Raw genomic sequence first — 14,839 nt, 5'->3', positions numbered from 1 at the left:
TTGGGTGCCCTCTACTGGCTAAAATTCCTTTAATTCTTTCCGTGCTAAATCAATAACCTGACTTTAATCCAGGCAGATTTTACCTACCAAAAAGCCAGTAAAAACTTTATCTCCTTTCCTTCCATGTAATCCCATTGCTCCAGAATGAACCTGAGCAGGAACTGAAGGTAACTGAAATTTATTACCTCTAAGACTTCACAAAAGGTGCCAAGTCACCTTAAGAGAGGGCCTCTTTTTCCCCTAAAACCTGCTAGGATCACCCACATACTATTTTTTCTCTTAGGAGTTGCAGAAACAAGAGTTTTGGCTTATAGGATTTAGTGCAAAAGGGCCTTTAGAGATGATTGAGCTTTGGAGTTCATCACTTGGAGTCCATGAACTTGTGTGTGTGTTCTGATAAATGAATTTCAAAGCTTTCCTTTATAATCCTTCATACCTTATGTTATGCACTAAAAACATTCTGAGAAGGGATCCATAAAGATATATACATATATAAAAAAGGTTAATGACGCCTGATTTAATTTAGCCCCCTTATTTTAGAAAGTAAGAAACGTAGACCCAGAGAGAGGTTGAACTCATTCAATTCATTTACAAAGACAAAAATGAAACATTTCCTGCATTCAGGAAGCTTTCATTCTATTATGGGGAAAAACAAAACATACATGTACACAGAAAATTAAATGCAAAAGATACACAAAGTAGATGCAAAGTAAATTTTAAATGGAAGGGACTAGCAATTCAGGGTGATCAAGATTTATTTCTTGTAGGAAGTAACACTTGAACTGAACTTTGAAAGAAGATTTTGTGGTCAGTGATGAGGAAAGGGTTGCATTCCAGATATGGGTGAGCGCAGTATATACAAAGGCTGGAGATGGGAAATAGCATGCATTCAATGGGAAATATCAAATAGGCTGCCTTGGTTGAAATGCAAAATGCATGAAGGAGAATAAGGTTAAATAAATGTGAAACATTCTACTGGAATCAGATTGTGAAAGGTCTTAAAAACCAGTTTGCATTTTATTATGGAGGAACCACAGAAGTTTCTTGCGATACAGTGATAGGGTCATATTTATATTTTAGGAAGTTCAATTTGGCAACTGTGTGGAATGTGGATTGAATAGGGGAGGCACTGATTGGCAGGGAAACCAATTGGGAACCTGTTACAATTAATTCAGGCAATATCAGAGATCATAAAATATATCTCTAAAACAAAGGTTCTTAAATCTTTTCTATCGTAGCTCCCTTTGGCAATCTGTTGAATCCTATGGATACCATCTCAATAAAATAAAATATATAGGATTACTAAGTAAACCAATTATCCCAAAATACAATTATAACTTGGAAGTAAAGATTGAGACTTTTTTCCTACGTGGGTAATACAGTAATACGTTTTTCTTGCCTATACATGTTTGTAACATGAGATTTTGTTTTTCTTGATTTCTCATTTTGGGGAGGGGAGGGAAGGAAAGGAGGGAAAGAAAATAGATTTTAATTTAAAATTTTTAACTTAAAATATTTTAAAAACAGATTCTTAAGAAACTGATAAAAAAGAAACTCATTCAATATATTGAAAAGTCAGTAAAATAAAATATGAATAACCCTTTCTATCACCTCAGATGGCCAAAACCAAGGTGAATTTTAAAGAATATCTCTAGAATTTCTAAGCATAGTTTTTAGGAAAATGATTTTTATGTTTCAAATCATCAATATTACTAAATTAGCAAGTACTGAATAGTATCTAATATGTGACTAGCATTGGGATTTTGGAAATTAAAAAATAAACAAACCAAAACTATGAGATACAATATTTGCCCTTAAAATTTTATAGCTAAACTAGGAAGCAAGACTTACATATGAAATGGATATTAATAACTAATGATACACTTATGTAGTGCTTTACTGTTTATAAAGCCCTTGACATACATTATCTCAATTACCTTAAAGTAGTTACTGTAGATAGTTTTCCCATTTAACAAATGAAACTGAGACTCACAAAGAGATTAAGTGCTTACTGATGGTCACATAACTAATAATTACCAGAGATAGCCCAGATCTTCCACATATCAGGTGTAGAACTTTGCCAATAGCCATGCCACCTCTTTAAATATGTGTATATATATATATATATATATATATGTATATATACATATATATATACATACATATATATGTAATTTAGTTATAATAGAAGTTCAGAAAAAGAAGAGGTCGATGTAGACTGAAATCAGGGAAGGATTAATGGAAAAATTGTTATTGATTTTGTCCTTGGACAATGGGTAAGATTTGAAGAATTCTCAGCTCCCTCTAAAACTATTCAGGAGAATGTTTTCCCATAGGCAGGTATTGTGCTGTTTTCTTATTTCTATCCCTTGACATATAGTGGAAGCTTAAATGCTTGTTGAATAAATGAAAGGTGCCAACAAACTGAAATGTCTACTTGTTAAGTTGAAAGACAATATATAATTGACCTTGAAAATAGTCATTTTCCTGTGGTTAGAGTTGGCTTTTTCTAGGTGAATGAAAGGAATAAAGGAATAAAGCTAAACTCATTATTTCCCTGACAAATTATTTTCCTCCTTGTTAACTTACCTTCTATTGATGACACCACCACTTTCTTGGTAACTAAGGCTACAAACCCAAGAATCATGTTTCATTCTTCATTTTTCCTCATTCATATTCTTTTTTCCTACCCCTTTACCCCTACCCTTTACCAATTGGTTGCCAGATCTGGTCAGTTCAAATGTTGTATTATCTCCCGTCATCACTATTCCATTCAACTAAAATGGAGCCATTAAGTTACTATGCCACTATTTGCTTTGTAGCTGCTCTACTGTTTCTCCTTGATTCTTTCCCACTCTCACACTTACTGCAAAATAATATTAACAGTAGACCTGGAGGATCTGGGAAAATAGTAAAAGAAACTAATAAGATATATTGTGAGCAAAATAAATGTATAAATGTACATCTCATTCCCAAGCAAGGCTAAGAAATTTTTGCAAATGTTTTGGCTGAGCCCCCAGAAACTTTGAACTAACAAAGTTTTAAAGGAGCTAGAAAATCAAGCAATGAAACCCTTATCTACTGATCAAGTAGGTAGCTTCATCTACCAACCATACCTACTCCCACCTATGTATTTTGTGTCTCAGTGATAACCTGCTCTGCTCTGTAAATACCTACCAGACTCATCCCCACCTATGGTATTAGTCAAAAAGCAGTCCTAAGGGATGAATTCAAGTATTTTAAGTAAAAGGGTCTACTCTAGGATTTGGCAGGGTGGAAAGGTTAGATAGAGGAAAAAAAAGGACCTTGCAACCAGTTGTCAAACCAGACTTATTAAAGACCTTCCACTGATAGTAATCCTCCAACCCTAGATTCAGCTTTCCAATAAATTGCATGGAGATTAAATGGAGAGAGCATTGATGAGAAGATGCCTATAATATAGCTACCACCTCAAAAGTTTAACATGATCACTGGGACAGCACAGCCAGACTGAATAAGATAAATTACATTTGCTCTCCTTGACTAGCTCCATTACTTGTCTGTGACTTAGGATTCAATGCTTGGAACTAAAATTCAAATCTCACCATTCATGATCCTCTCCCTTAACTCCTACTGAATATCTCTAATTTTGATGCTAGTTTGATTCTTGTCAACTTGCCACTTCTAGCCTTGTACTGGCATGCTGCTTTATACTTCCAATTTTTAAAAATTTCCATCCATATCAAAAATTCTTCCCAGTTATTATTTTCACCCACTCTTAAATAATACTTTGTATATGGACCAGGCTTTATGAACCAGTGGAACACCCATAGAGCAAATAGTGGCACAGTAACTTAGTTGCTCCATTTTAAGGTCAGAATGAAATATTTTAATACACTTATAAAGTTCAACAATCACCTAAGGCTTAGGTTAGTAGTGTAGTAGGACAATATATTTTAATTTCAAAACATTTTCATTATACAAAGGTTCTTAATAAGATTGTATGGCATTATTGGTCATTTTTTCCTTTTTAACAGCTTTTGTGTTTTAAGAAATATATTAGGACTAATATATTTCATCTTTCCTACAGAAGACAATTTTGAAGATCAACTGTTAAAAGAGACAATGACAAGTGGTTTGTGATTTAAAATCTTAAAATCACATCTGTTATAGTCTAATTGAAAATAAAACCTAATTAAAGAGAAATACTCAAAGAAAAAAATCTTTAACTTTGTTACCTAAAATTGATTTATGGTATTATTATAGAATTCATATACCAATGGAATCCTACAGCTCTCAATCTGGGTCTGCTGTGTAGACTTGTGAAAAACCTTGATAAAAATGTGTTAATTCCTATTTTTTAGAATATAATTCTATTTTTCTCAATTACATGTAAAGAAATTTTAAACATTTATCTTTTTAAATTTTGAGTTCCAAATTTTCTGCCTCCTTTTCTTACCTCCTCCCTAAGACAGTAATCAATTTGATATATTTTACATATAAGTGACCATGTTATACATATTACCATATCAGTTGTGTTATGAAAGAAGAAACAGATTAAAAGAAAAAAAACACAAAAAAATAAAGTAAATGAAAAATAGTATGCTTTGATCTGCATTTAGACTCCATTAGTTCTTTCTCTGGATGTGGATAGTATTTTTCCTCAAAGAATTCGTTGGAATTGTCTTGGTTCATTCTGTTGTTGAGAATTCATTCACAGTTGCTTATCATTGTGATATTGGTACATTGTTTCTGCCTACTTCACTTTGCATCAGTCCATATAAATCTTTCCAGATTTTTCTGAATCAGCCTTTTTGTCATTTCTTATAGCCCAATAGTATTCCATTACAATCATATACACCACTTGTTTAACCATTCCCCAACTAATGGGCATACCCTCAATTTCCAATTTTTTGCCACCTAGAAAATAGTGCTAAAACATTTTTTGTACAAATAGTTTCTTTTCTTTTTTAAAAAAATATTGCTTTGCTGGGGCAGCTAGGTGGCACAGTGGATAGAGCACCGGCCCTGGAGTCAGGAGTACCTGAGTTCAAATCTGGCCTCAGACACTTAATAATTACCTAGCTGTGTGGTCTTGGGCAAGCCACTTAACCCCACTTGCCTTGCAAAAACATAAAAATAAATAAAAAAAAATATCTCTTTGGGATACAGACCTGGTAATGATATAACTGGATGACAAGGGTATGCACAGTTTTATTGCCCTTTGGGCATAGTTCCAAAATGCTTTCCAGAATGTTTTAATCAGTTCACAAGTCCATCAGTTCATTAGCATCCCAATTTTTCCACATCCTCACCAATATTTATTATTTTCCTTTTCTGTCATATTAGCGAATTTGATAAGGATCAGGTGGTACTTCAGAGTTGTTTTAATTTGCATTTTTCTACTCATTAGTAATTGAGCATTTTTATATGACTATAGATGACTTTGATTTCTTTATCTGAAAACTGCCTGTTCATATACTTTGATCATTTATCAGAGAATGACTTGTATTCTTATAAATTTGACTTGATTCTCTATATATTTGAAAAATGAGGACCTTATAAGTGACATTTTCTGTAAAAATTGCTTCCTAGCTTTCTGCTTTCATTCTAATCTTTGTTGCATTGGTTTTGTGCAAAAACTTTTTAAATTAATATAATCAAAATTATCCATTTTATATCTCATAATGCTCTCCATCTTGTTTGCTCATACATCTTCCCCTGTTCCATAGATCTTACAGGTAAACTATTACTTGCTCTCCTAATTTGCTTATATCACCCTTTATGTGTAAATGATGTACTCATTTTGACCTTGTCTTGGTATGTTGTGTAAGATGTTGGTCTTTATTTAGTTTTCCAGTTTTCTCAGCAGTTTTTGGTCTCTCTCTCTCTGCTTTAAATTGGCACAGAATTAGTTTCTCTATTTTGGAAGATTTTTTTTGAGTTTGCAAAAACTTTTGATATTGGTCAGAGCCTTATTTGATTTAATCATCCCTCCAAGTTTAGTTCTTGAAATAGACCTTTGTACCAGAATCAGGCTCATGCTTTCAGTGAGGTGGTTGACCCTACTTAGTCTCTTCCTTGGTCTGCTGAGGTCTTGGGCTAACCTCCACTTTCCAAGATTCTTGAGAGTTGAAGTGCTAGATTTCTGATAACTCAGGACAGATTGTTAGGGACTTCAAAGCCTTTGGCTTGATGTTCCAAGAGGAGCACTGCTATGCCAGTCTTGTCATTGCTGGTCAATAAAGCTTGCTACTGCTCCTCAAGAATTTCAAGGTCCCCACTCTTGGGATTTATGACCACCCTGGGTCTTTCTTAGGAGAGTCTTCTGTCTTTGCTATCTCTGGACCAAAAAATCTTGCAGCCTACACATATCCTATCTGTGGTCATACTGGCTACTAGGAGCCCCTTCCCCCTATTCTCCTTGTCTGTGGGCTTTGGGCTGACAGATTCAAGGTGAGAGATATACTTTCTCATTGCATTTCTTTTTTTAAAAAAATATTTTTTATTTTACATGCAAAGAAAGTTTTCAACATTTATTTTTCTGTATGGTTTTGAGTTCCATAATTTTCTCCTTGCCTCCCTTCCCTCTCTCCTGATAGAGATTATACATGTACATGTATATAAACATATTTCCATATTGGTCATGTTGTGAAAGAAGAATCAGAAGAAGGGGGGGAAATCATGAGAGGGAAAAAATGAAACATATTTTAAAAAATGAAAATAGTATACTTTGGTCAGCTTTCAGACTATGTAGTTCCTTCTCTGGATGTGGGTGGAGTTTTCCATCACAGGTCCTTTAGGATTGTCTTTGATCATTGTACTGCTGAGAAGAGCTAAGGCCATCATATTTGATCATTTCACAATGTTGTTAATGTTCTTCTGGTTCTGCTCACTTCATTCAGCAACAGTTCTTCCAGGCTTTCTGAAGTTTGCCTGCTCATGATTTCTTACAGAACAATATTACTCCATCATATTTACATGCCACAGTTTGTTCAGCCTTTCCCTAATTGATGAGCATCCCCTCAATTGTCAATTCTTTGCCACCAAGAAAAGAACTGCTATAAATATTTTTGTACATATGGTTCTTTTCCCCTTTTTTGTGATCGCTTTGGGATACAGACCTAGTAGTGGTATTGCTGGATCACAGGGTATGTACAGTTTTATTGCCCTTTAGGCATAGTTTCAAATTGCCTTCCAGAATGGTTGGACCAGTTCACAACTCCACCAACAGTGCATTAGCGTCCCAGTTTTCCCACATTCTTTCTAACATTGATCATTCTCATTGCATTTTTAATTACTTAATCTGCTTTGAACTTCTAAGTTTTCTTAGAGTAAGTATATAGGGGTTGGATAATCTGCCTCTAATTCAGGTAGTATCTTGGCAGGAAGTCTCCCCTAACATAATTTGTAGCGGAGAAACATGGAACATGTTTCCAATAAGATCAGAAGAAAAACAAAGGCATTTATTGTCACACCTATTATTTGATACAGTTATAAAAATGCTAGCTATTGAAATAAGAAAATATAAAGTAGTTGAAGAAATGAGGAAAGGCAAAACCATCACTATTTGCAGATTATAGGTTGTTTTACTTAAAGAACCCTAAAGATTCAAATAAGAATTAATTGAAACAACTAACTTTATTAGAGTAATAATAAAACCCACAAAATCATCATCATTCCATATATTACTACCAAAACCCAGAAGAAGATTAAGAAAAATTCCCTTCAAAGTAACTGCTCAAAGTTCAGAATAACTTGTAATTAGCTCAGGATATATGAGTGAATTTTGTGAAAACAAGTGCAAAATATTCTTTCCAGAATGCAGAAAAGTTTAAATTATTGGAGACATCTTAATTGCCATGGTTGTAATTGTGTAATATAAAAAAGTAAACTAATCTAAAGATTTAATGACATATCAAAACTTTCAAGAGATTATGTTGCAGAACAATACTAAATAATAACAAAATTCATCTGGAGGAACAAAAGATCAAGAATCTCAAGAGAAATATTGAAAAAAGTAGGAATGAAGATGACTTAATGGGTCCAATTATTGAATAATACTATAAACTAAATATTAAAACCATTTAGCACTAGTTTATAAATAGAAAAGTTGATCATTGGGAACAGATTAGCTAAACAATATCCAGAACAGTTGATAATTCAGGTTTGAAATATGCTTTACTGGAGCGTCTTAATAACTCTGTGAATTAAGTACCATTATTACTGCCACTTTAGAGATTAGGAAATTGAGATTCAGAAAGTTTAATTAGTTTTCCTACAATTGATAAGTATTGCTGATGGGACTTGAGTCTAGGTCTTGCTTATTTTTAGATTTAAGTGCTCTATCCACTTTGACATTCTACCTCTAAACAAACTCAAGTAGCAGAGTGCTCGATAAACTCAAGGATATCAAATACTGGGGTAATAACTCCATATTCAACAAAAAGTTTTAATCTATTTCATGCTTGTGGTTTCAACGGTTAGGAATGGTTGACTTTTTTTTTTTGATTTTTTGCTGCAATAAAATTGAAAACTTCTTCATCAAATAAAGTACTTGACTAGTTTAAAATCCATTTCCAAAATTACAACATAAATAAAAATCAAGGACAACAGAAGCACAATAATTTGTGTGTGATATTACTTTGGTGCTAGCAATGAGTCATTCTTTACTTGGGTTACCCTCTGGCATTTTTGCTCATGGAAGATCTTTCTACCGCATAGAGTTCAGTAGATTTTCAAAGTAGCCACATTTAAGGGGCAAAGCTCTGGTAGATATGAGTAATAAGATAATAAAGGATGCCACACATGAATGTTATTTATCAGGTAATAAAGAAGTATATATTCATATCCTGTCATTTCATGCAATCATAATAGCAATAAAAGGGCATTGTGAGGCTTAGTCTATAGTAGAGTGTGCCAAATTTTTTTCATTTTCATTTTTCATTATTCCTCAATTCTTATATAACTGTTCCTTTTTTCAGTTCTAAGTTGGATATTTCAGGATCTTTTATATCCCTTTGAGCCTAGATCACACATGATCTGAGAGATGACAAACAAAAAAATAAACACCAATAACACCTATTGAGTATCTCCATTCCCACAGTTTGGAATTAGGAGGGAGATGGACAAGAAAATACCAGTAAGTCTAATATATTTGTTTGTTTCTCCTTTATACCCCCACCGAGATGACTCATATACCCATTCTTAGGGTTGGTCCCACAGACTCTATATCTATGTGAGATTTACAGATCAGGACTTGCGTACTCCTTTTAAGAAGTCAAGTCATTTCAGCTGAGTTGAAGCTTCTTCAAACAATTCAAACCAATTTTATAGGAAACTCACTAACAAAGGTCAACACAACAAAAGGGAGGGAGTTGCCTGTTGTCTTTGGCATAAGAATAGCAAACAAGTTGTCATCAGGTATAAAAAAAAATCATCCCTAATTATACATAAGAAGTTAAGTATTGCTACACTGGGTCTGACCCATGGTACTATTATTTGGGACCTGAGAACAGCAGCAAAAAATACATGACTATTCTCCATGATCTCAACCTCATATATCCTCTTAACTTTCTTTTCAGACTCAAGTCATACAACAGACCTTCCAATCCTTTGATCATTCTCATTGCCCTTCACTTCACCTTACTCCAATTCCATTACAGTTTTCTTGAGGCCTGCAGAAATACAACTTGTATTTCTAGTGTGGCAACATCCTTGTTTTGAACAAGGGTAATACATTTTGTTTGATTTCCAATATTCTAATAGCCAACATTTTGATAGTCTTTTCAAGTACTGAAACTTCATGAACCTGGATAATCAGGGAAGTACTTTGTTCCTAGATTTTCTTCCAGATTCATCATTGGTAGTTCTGAAACAGTTACAGTTTAAGATTTTGAACGTGAGGTTATATATTTGTTTTGGTCTAGAGCAGTTATTTTTTTCTTTTGACTCATCTTTTTCCTTATTTGTACAAAATCATGATCAATGAATTTTTTTAATCATTTTGAATCAAAAAACTTCTGATTTAGAGTTTAAACAAGTCCTGTCCTGGAGCATCTATTTGGAGGTTTGGAACCAGTAGTCTTAGCCCCAAGGGCCTTTGTTTTTTTTTGTTTTGTTTTGGTTTTTTTTGCAAGGCAAATGGGGTTAAGTGGCTTGCCCAAGGCCACACAGCTAGGTAATTATTAAGTGTCTGAGACCACATTTGAACCTAGGTACTCCTGACTCTAAGGCCAGTGCTTTATCCACTACCCCACTACATAGCCCCCCACCCCCCCAAGGGCCTTTGTACTGGAAACTTTGGGGTTGGCCATCATTGGTCTTGGACTTGTCAGCCTTGAGATTAGTGGTCTTAGCATACTGCACATTGTTGTTTTCATGTGAGCTCCCCATCAGACTGTGAGCTCCTTGAAAGCAGGGGCTATACTTTGCCTATCTTTGCATTTCCATTGGTTAGATCAATATCTGCCACACAATAGACATTTAATAAATGTTTATTGACAGATGAACTGACTTCAAAACCTTGGAATCACTAGGTTTAGGATCTCCTGAGTTTATTGACCTTAGATTCTGACTTGTTGACCTTGTGAACAAACTTGGTGGATTGACTTTATGTTGTAATTCTGGAAATGGATGTTTGGAGCAGTCCTATGTATCTGATGGTACTTATGTGGCTGGTTTGGCTTTAGGGTCTAGGGACTTGGTAATATTAGATCTAATAAGTTTGAACTTTGAGGACCCTTAGTGCCTAATGGCCTCTGCTTTGGCCTTATTTTGACATAGTTGACCATCTTTCATACCTTTTTTTTTGTGCCTTTTGTAAGGCAATGGGGTTGAGTGACTTGCCCAAGGTCACACAGCTAGGTAATTATTAAGTGTCTAAGGTCAAATTTGAACTCAGATCAGATCCTCCTGACTCCAGGGTTGGTGTCTTATCCACTGTGCCACCTAGCTGCCCCCATGCCTTCTTATTATACTTTTTAGCAAAACTCACATCTATGAAACTGAGAAAGGAAGTCAATTCCTTTCCAAGATTTGGTATCTATAATTTGTGTTTCTTGGTGCCATTTGTGGAACTGGTTGTCAATGGTATGGTTACTGAATTTGTCAACCTTTTCATTGACATCTGAGTTTCCAAGCACTCTATATACCAGAAGAGACAAAAAGCCAAGGGAAAGAGTTAGTCCAGGGATTCTTAATCTTTTTGTATGCTCCTTAAATTTCCTTTTCAGGTGAATTAAAATATGTAACTGTCTGTCAAAATCAGATTAGTTCCATTAGGTAGGACCCCTCAAAATCTGTCCATATGAACTGTCCAGTGATATCACTAAACTAGAGAACTTTTGTTGTGGAAACTCTCTCTGCTGATGCAGATCAGTAGCTCATTTTAATCTTACAGTTTTAGAAAGTTGCTTGGAACACTGAGGTTAAGTGATGGACAAAGGGTTAAACACCTAGTTTGTGTAAAAGGCAAGACTTCTTCATTTCAAGTTTTATTCTCTCTCCACTACTGTTGAGTCCCACTTCTGGACTCCCTCATTCTCCCCAGGTGAGTGGGAGCAGAAGGGGGGGAAGGAAGACAAAGTCACCAAATCACCAGTGCCTAAATACCTTTCTAGTCTCTAATCCACTCCCACTCCCGAGGTACTTAGTAGAACAAGGCTCTAATGGTCAAAGACACCAGGTGAAGATAATTTACAATGTTCCCAAATATAGTGGCTCCTAACATATACCCTCTTCTTGTTTCTGAAACAAAATTATTACATAATGAATGCCACATAAGTTGTAAACAAAAGTTCAAAAATAGTATACACAAATGTCAATTTAACAAAATGAAAATCCCCAAATTCCTTGGAATACATTTTCCCCCAATTTACAAATAAAGATTACAAAGTTTTTCTTTTGCCAACAAAAAAAAACCTTTCAAAAAATCAAATTAAAAATCCAAACTAAAAGGAGTAACATTTAACTTTATCTATTTCAGCTCTGAATTACACACACACACACACAGGAGTTCAGACACTAACACAAACACAGAAAACAACTCTTGTATCACATTTACCAAGCTGAGATCCATACCCTTGGCCAGTACCAGATCTCAGAATATAGAAACATTCTCCCACGTCTCTAGGCCAATAGAGAAATGTAAAATGCTCTATAGGTGTTCAAATACACACATACACACATAACCAATCAAGACTGGTCAACAGAAATATAAGCCATAGGCACAGACTTCATTTGAAAGACAAAATCCAAATTTCCCAGTCCCAGGAAAAAAAATCTTCTTTCCCTTTTTTTTAAACTAATTGAACCACAAAGCTTCCCAATCAATAACCTACTGAAAAAGTCATTGCCCCAAAAAAATCTTCTTCCCCTTTCCCTCTTAACTAATTTTATCACAAAGCTTCCCGATCAATAGCCAATTGAAAAACATAGTCATTGCCCAACTCCCCACCCCCTCCCCAAACCAGGAAGAAGGCATGGGGGTTCCTTGATTTCTAAAATAAGGTTTTGGAGGGGTCTTGTCCTTGTAGCAAAGCCTGCATTCTATTTGAGACATAAGCTTGAGTTTTGAAGTTCCAAAAAGGAAGATTTCCCCCCCCCTCCATGCAGAGGGTGGGAAGGGCAGAGAATGAGAGAGAGCATTTGAAATTACTTAAGATGTTGACAGTACAATTGGAAGTTGTTGCATTTTGTAAACAATAGTCAACACCATTACAAACTGTCCAACAGCAGGCGACATCTTCGCTCTCCAAGCTGGAAGTGCAGCTAGTGTTCCATTCACAGCCCTCTGCTGTCAAGTTGCATCAAGCTGTAGGTGGCAATGACAAGAAGTCTCTAAAGTTGCCTGTAGGTTTAGGGGTTTAGATCAAGCTTAACATCCATAGGGTAGTCAGGCCAGCAGCAGCCAAAAGGAGCAGCAAGCAGGTCCTCAGCATCCTGTTCGGTGTGCTGGTCCAGACTCCTGCTGAGCAAGAAGGTATCACTATATTCCTAATCTCATAGGCTTAAATTTACAACTTGGTAAATTATTTTTTACACCAACCCCTTCCTTGTTTTCTCTATCCAATTAATCACTAAGTCCTGCCTAATTTTCTATCATGATGCCTTTCACTTTTATCAATTCCTTTGCATTCACCCAGACATCATATTTAGATTCTTATTACCTCAAACATGGTAATAAATAACTACTAAATGACTCCTCCTACTCTAATAACCATGACATCAATTCAAACAGTCTATCAGTTCAAACCACTAGATTACTCTTCCTAAAATGAACAAGGATTTAGGACAACACCAGAAAAGGGCAGGTCATGGATGAACAAAGATTTAAGCTAAGCAAGAGAAAATCAAGTATAGTCAGTCAGGTTAGTGATCATGTCCAAAGAGACTGGCAAAGGTGGGAAAGAGAAGGGAATTGCAGGTAAGCAAGAGGTCAACTTTAGAACTTTGGGTAAGACAGAGCCTGGAGAATTGAGGAACAAAGGGTTAGGAGCCCAGGTCAAAGAATCTAGATCACAAGTCAGAAACTTAGTAGTTTTGATAGTGGGTTTGGAGTACAAGCAGCCATAATGGAACCTGATATTTCCGAGTCCAAAGTTGCCCAAAGGAAAAGTGGTTCTTTGGATTTCAAGAAAGGAGCACTCTATCTTGAGCTGGAATTATGTTAGAATGTGGGCTTCCATGAGTCAATCAAGTATACATTATTAGCTAGAGGAAGCATTAAATCCCAGGAGAAAAGTTATTTCTAACTTCTTGTTTTGCTGAATTCCTTAAATTAATATGTGAAGTATCCCATGGACCACTCCCTCCCCTTGGTGTTGTCCTAGTGCCCCTCTTCAAGGAGCTGTTTCGGTGGGAAGAATGACCCCCACCCCTACCCCAGGACCATTGGTAAGGGTGACTTCAGCCTGCTGGAAGTCAGAGCCAAAATCCAGTCTGGTCCTGCTGCCAGTCTGAAAGGGAGGTCAATTTGCACAATACAATTTTATAGTAAAGTGAGAATTGTTTCTATAAAATAGTTAGGGGGAGCACAAATAACTGAGGACATCACGAAAGGCTTCTTAGTACATGTAACATTTGAGGGGAGCCATAGACATGTTGTAATCTGCATCAGTATTAGAATTTTAAGAAATCACTGACCCTTTCTTTCCTTAACCTTGATTTCATAATTTGAAGTAACTTCAGGAGATGATTATGGGATAAGTTGTCTACTAGACTTTAACTTTTGCTTTTATTGAATGAATAGGCACTTATTAGTGCCAAATTTTCTGTTGATCAATAAACACAAGTTTATGAACAATTGTTGGCGACCTTTTATTTAGGAAATGATAAAAAAAAACCCACATCAAAGAAATGTGTGTGTGTGTGGGGGGGGGATGTTTATGAACTAATGAAGGAACAGGAAAAGACCATACACAGTAGCTGCAACGATGTAAATAAGAACAAAAATAAAATAGCTGGCTGTATGGTTTGACGAGTTTGGGCAGAGACGAAGGGAGAAGTTGTACAACCCTTGGAGAGGTCTCCAGGAACCACAGAAATGGGCAATTTCTTGCTGGAAGACTTGGGATCAAATCCCAGATGAGCCTTTTGAAGTCTGAGTGGCCTTGGGCAAGGCAGCGGCCCTCCGGCCCCTAAAATGAGGGGCTGAATCGGATGATCTTGTGGTCCGTCCCTTCCTGCTCAAGTAGGGGCCAGAGGCGTGAAGCTCGACTGGCCCACTGCTGCCCCTTCCCCTCCCCTTTCCTTTTTTTGGCTTGATGGATAAGGGAGGAGGAGAGGAAAATCCGCGATCAGACGAAAAATTTGATGTGGTTTTCATTCTCGCCTTTTTGCATTGTCTTCCTTAGGAATG

This window comes from Macrotis lagotis, chromosome X (genome assembly GCF_037893015.1).
Source record: "Macrotis lagotis isolate mMagLag1 chromosome X, bilby.v1.9.chrom.fasta, whole genome shotgun sequence".
Taxonomy (NCBI): Eukaryota; Metazoa; Chordata; class Mammalia; order Peramelemorphia; family Peramelidae; genus Macrotis; species Macrotis lagotis.
The sequence above is the reverse complement of the archived record's forward strand: the minus strand, read 5'-3'. Positions refer to the sequence as shown.